Source organism: Capsicum annuum, chromosome 3 (assembly GCF_002878395.1).
Source record: "Capsicum annuum cultivar UCD-10X-F1 chromosome 3, UCD10Xv1.1, whole genome shotgun sequence".
Classification (NCBI taxonomy): Eukaryota; Viridiplantae; Streptophyta; class Magnoliopsida; order Solanales; family Solanaceae; genus Capsicum; species Capsicum annuum.
Genome location: NC_061113.1, coordinates 231,892,886 through 231,898,896, shown reverse-complemented (window position 1 = coordinate 231,898,896; position 6,011 = coordinate 231,892,886). Strand labels below are relative to the sequence as shown.

At 34.7% G+C, this 6,011-nt stretch overlaps 1 pseudogene; it reads left to right on the top strand.

Moving 5' to 3' along the window:
- The first annotated feature begins 1,487 nt into the window (after positions 1-1,487).
- LOC107865037 lies at positions 1,488-3,877 on the top strand (annotated as a pseudogene).
- The last annotated feature ends 2,134 nt before the right edge of the window (positions 3,878-6,011 follow it).

The window sequence follows — 6,011 nt, the reverse complement described above, 5'->3', positions numbered from 1 at the left end:
TAAAATGGTTGAATTGCCCAAGTTAAATATACTGTCAGTATTGTATATAGACTTTATCAAAATTGTGTAGGGAATAGGAAATGATCATAAAGTGACATTTTTTTACCTGACTGGACATTATATGTCCATACGCCCAAACTTGGGTTATTCTCTTTTAAAAAGGCTACACAATATCTTTTTCTGTTTATTTTATTCAAAAAGAGTAAAAAGATATTGATACCGATATTTTTTTCTAAATTAAAACGATTGACCTTTGTAATCCACTAGTATTAATTTTCTTTGGAACAAAACCAAATTGACAAAGAGGGTCCAAGATATTTGAAATTCACATATTTCTAAGGTCTTGCTTTGATTTGGTGCATTTATGTAATAGGCTTGTGTGATCCCAAAAGTAAACACTTTCTTTGTTGGTCATGCCAAAAATGTCATGAAATTCTTCATTTTTTTTTGTATAATTAATGTATCTGACACAACACATTTAAATATGGTCGGTCAATATCAAGAATGATCACTAAACTTTTTTCATTATAAAAATTATTTTTTTGCATTAAACTAACTAATCTTCACCCTTGTTTTTTTGGTTAAAAGGATATTACTACTCAAGTATATATACAAAGACAACCTGCAAGCATATGTGTGCTCGCTTTTCGATGTTGTTACAGCCCCTTTCGTGTAGGCTCTGCACTGTTTTACTTGTTAATTACTATGCTTTCTTCGCTGTTTTGTGTTTTCCTCCTTTGTCATGTGGATTTGTTGTACTTGAGCGGAGGCCGATCTTTAATAACCAACCTCTCTACCTCTACGAGGTAGTGGTAAGGTATACGTACACTCTACCCTCGCCAGACCTCACTTACGGAAATTTCACTAGGTATGGTGCTGTTGTTGTAATGTCTGCTCGCACCATTTCATTTGCAAACATCAGTGCAACTACCAAAATCTTAACATTTTCAAAAGCTTCTTCTTTGCCTCTTTGATAGGATATCAGCAACCTTGTTTTGCTCTCCATAATTACGCTATACCTCCCTGCAGCATTCGGATATATAATAGCACTGTAAGGGATATGTCCAGTTCTTAGTATAGTAATAACCTCTTTGATTTTGAGTCCGTGGAGATTTCTAGTGCTGTCAAGTTGTTCTCCACTCAATATTTATACCCTGCATAATAACTAGTAACTCAATTATGTTGTTAGTTGCATGAGGCATGCCCCTCATGCATCCGATAACCCATTCTCCGATCCCTTCTATTCATAATCACACCCGTTGTACCTCCTACCCCATGGTTATCGAGGAAAAAGACATCAGTGTCGAGTTTGTAAGTTCCTCTATTGAGAGGTTCCCCTTTGACATTTATAACAGTCCTATTGTTTCACTTGTATACCTCAGTGAATAGAGGAACTAATCAAAGGTTTTCTTAAATTTCATCTCTAACAAGTACATAGTTTAGAACTTTTTAGTGCAGAGATGGGGATTTGAGAACTTGCATTGTTTATGCTATATGCCTTTCTATGTCAACTTTCTTTCTCCTCATCTTTACCTCATTTGTGCCGCAAAGATCAAGCTCATGCTTTGCTACAATTCAAGAAGACATTTACCACAAATGCTGATGCTTCTGGTTGCTGTCAATCTTATGCAAAAACTCTCTCGTGGAATAGGAGCATAGATTGCTGTTCATGGGACGGAGTTTATTGTGATGAAACGACAGGACATGTAATCAAGTTGGATCTAAGTTGCATCCAACATCTCAAAAGGCTTGATTTGTCTTTTAATGATTTCTCCAGATCACATATTTCGCCTAAATTTGGTGGATTGTCTAATTTAACACATCTTGATCTATGGGGTTCAAGTTTTATAGGTCAAATTCCATCTGAAATCTCTTATCTTTCTATGTTAAACGTTCTTCGTATCTGGAGTGAAGATCCATATATGCTTACATTTGGACCTCACCATTATGAACTGCTCCTTAAGAACTTGACTCAATTAAGAGAGCTTGAGATTTACGATGTGAACATCTCTTCCACCATTCCTCAAAATTTCTCTTCTTATTTAACAACCATACAACTTTTGAACGGACAATTATGTGGGACATTGCCCGAAAGAATTTTTCACCTTCCCAACTTGAAACTTCTTGAGTTATCGTACAATTCCCAGCTCACAGTTAGCTTAGCGATGACCAAATGGAATATCAGTAAATATCTCATGAAGTTATTTCTCTCTAGCCCGAATCAATGAGTTATTTAACTTCACTGCATGACTTGAACAGGAGTTCTGGCAATCTTTCGGGGCCTATTCTTAAACCTCTATGGAATCTCACCAACACAGAAAACCTGTCCCTTGAAAATAACAATCTTGAAGGAACGATTTATCCGTTCTTCAAATTTGGAAAACTAAGAGGGTTAAGACTTCGGGGAAACAACTTTACCGGTTCAATTCCTTCCAATGTAAGTGGTCTACAAAACTTACAATCACTCTACTCGTTATCAAACAACTTGAATGGGACTATATCATCCTGGATATTCTCCCTCCTATCACTATCTTGGTTATACTTGAGCGATAACCATTTCAGTGGAAAAATTCCGGAGTTCAAGTCCCAATCATTAATCGTAGTTACACTGAAACAAAATTAGCTGGAAGGTCCTATTCCAAAGTCACTCCTAAACCAGCAGAACCTGGGATTTCTCCTTTCGCAGAATAATTTCAGGGGACAGATTTCTTGAACTATCAGCAATCTAAAAAACTGATAGTGCTAGATTTGGGAAGCAATAAGTTGAACGGACAATCCCACAATGTTTGGGTGAGATCACTGAACATGTTTTGATTTTGGATTTAAGCAACAATCTTCTCAGTGGGACAATTAATACTAACCAACTCAGCATCATTAAATTTCATGGAAATAAGCTAGAGGGGAAAGTCCCGCGATCTTTGATCAACTGCAATTATTTGGAACTTCTTGATTTAGGTGACAATGAGTTGAATGACACGTTTCCAAAAAATATAATGGTTAGAAACCTCTGCCAAATTTGAAACTTCTAGGCTTGAGATCAAATAAGTTGCATGGTCCTATCAAAGCTACAAAGAACAAAAAGTTGTTTGCCAAACTTCAAATTATGGATCTCTCATCTAATGGGTTTAGTGGGAATTTACCAGCAAGTATTTTTGAGAATTTCCAAGCCATGAAGATAATCGATGAGAACGTGAGAGACCCGTGGTATGTAGGAGATCAGTATGGTATAATTTATCATTCTGTGATGACAATTACAACAAAGGGATTGGATCTTGAATTTGCTCGAGTTTTGACTACAAACATAATTATCAATCTCTCAAGGAATAGATTTGAAGGTTATATTCCAAGTATTATTGGAGATCTCTCTGCACTCTGCACGTTGAACCTATCTCATAATCGCTTGGAAGGTCTTATACCAGCATCATTACACCAGTTATCTGTACTTGAGTCATTGGATCTCTCATTTAAAAAAAACTGGGAGGGATACCACAACAACTTGCATTTCTCACATCAGTTGGAAGTTCCAAATCTCTCTCACAATCATCTCATTGGATGGATCCCCAAAGGAAAACAATTTGATACATTTGAGAAGAGTTCATACCAAGGGAATGATGGATTACATGGATTTCCACTAAGTAAAGATTGTGGTGATGATGATGGAGTACCACAAACGATAACTCCAGTTGAGTTGGATGAAGAAGAAGAAGAAGATTCACCAATGATCAGTTGGCAAGCAGTTCTCATGAGTTATGGTTGTGGACTTGTTAGTGTACTGTCCATAATATACATAATATTGTCAACACAAACTCCAGCATGGTTTTGAAGGATGGTTGACAAATTGGAATACGCAAAAGCACAAGAAAAGAAATTAGTGTGACCACCAGGTCTTCAACTTGATTATGCAAACTGTTTTGATTTGACTTAGCATTAGCATTTTCATTTGATCATCACTTGTCACACTTCCAATTAACATATGCTCGAGAGAAGAAGGCATTTTCGTAAATCTTTTTGTCGACTTATTGCTAAACATAAACCATTCCACACTGTGTCCAAGAGATAGGTTGTATATGATCTCCAATAATTCTAAAGCTCTAACTTTAATTCTTTATTTTATTTTTTTTGGAAACTGCATGCAGGTTCCAAGTCTACCGAGTAGATGGAATGCAAATACAAGCTTTTATTTTCGTAGTTTCTGATGTTTCACCTTAGATTTTTACTACTCTCTGTTCTTTTATTATCTTGTTTTTGTTTTTCTGACTGCTGCTACTGCCTTATTTTACATTTTTCTTTGAGCCGAGGATCTATTGTAAACAACCTCTCTACCTTCAAGGTAGGGTAAGGTCTGTGTACGCACGATCCTCCCCAGACCCAACCATAGGATGACACTCGGTTTCTTCTTGTTAGTATCTGATATTTCATGAAGTGTTTGTTAGCCTATGAATAACGTCACGAGTTTTCTTCCTTTGTGACTCAACCAAATTTTGTTTTAATTTGTTAATGTGTAGAAATAAATTCAGCATATTCGACTGATAAACAGAAATTTAGACAGGATTTGAATCCTCAGATCATTCAATCAATTTCCAAACAAAACCTACAGTTCCTCAAATCATCATGATACTACTTGAATTGGACGAACTACGCCATTATCCTGGATATCCTCACTTCCATCACTAAACTTTGAGGCCTATAAAAACGTGTTTCTTCCGTTCTACTTCTCCCTTTGATTTCCTACAAGAAGTCCCCCATTTTTTTTTTACCTTTAATGAGAAGTAACATAAAACTTATACTCGGGAACAACAGACTCACACTCACCTATAAGTTCCAGGAAAATAGAAAAAGATGTTTAATCTAGTTGGATTTAATGAATTGAATATATGAAGAACATGATGCCACGTCTTGGCTCCTGCACTGTCTTCCATCAGCAGGCCGTAAATTCTCGTGGGAAATTGGCTAGAGCTGGCGCGCGCGCTGTATTCATAGTAGATATCCATCCCAACCTTAATGCATTAGCAAAGTAACGTCCTATTCCTGTGATATAAAGTTATATTCTTCAGAGCTGGCACACTTGTAATGTTGTCAACAAAGGGGGTAATTTTTATTCAACAAAGGGGCTATTACCATTATTTATTTATTTTTTTAGTCAACAAAGGGGTTGATTTTTGTATTATAAATAAAGGAATGGGAAAATCATTTTTTTCTTGAATCACACTACAAAAAAAAAAAAAAAAAAAAACACATATAGGAAATACACACGTATTATAACATTTTTAAATTAATTACATTTTTTTTAATTACATATCAATACCTATATTTTTGTATACTTGTTACAATCCATAAATACTAAATTGAATTAATTATTTTGTTTTACGCAGTACAACATACACACAATATCATATTTCATCTCTTTGGCTTTTTAATTTTCTTCACTTTTGACTTTTTTTTCAATCTTTGCCTAAATCCTAGGGATATGGTGTAGAAATTGTAAGATTTGGTGAATGATTTTTTTCTTTCTTTTAATTACCCAACACTAAAGAAACTCACGTACACACACATAATATCTCCCACTCTCTCATCACTTTTTCTTTTTCTCTCTTTTTAACTCAAAAAAACAATTAAAGATGAAGTCTTCTTCTCTTTGGACTTTGCCAATTCTTTTATTCAGTTTTTCCATAGTTGTTTCTAACAATGGAGTATTACATGTTGCTTCTCACAAAGTTTATATGCATTTGCAATCTACTAGTCCTGTTGATGTCAACAAAGTTCATAGAACTGGTTACCATTTTGGATCAACGATCCAAATGGCCGATGAAGAAATTCTCCGTCGATTTTTTAGGCTTCCACAATTAAAAGACGGATATTACGTAGTAATGAAAAATAAATATTTTTGGGCAATGATGAAATTTTTTTTTTTTTTTTTTAATTATTATTATTATTATTATTATTATTATTATTATTATTATTATTTTATTATATTTTGAAAACTTTATCTGAGCCTACTTTTAATAAAAAAT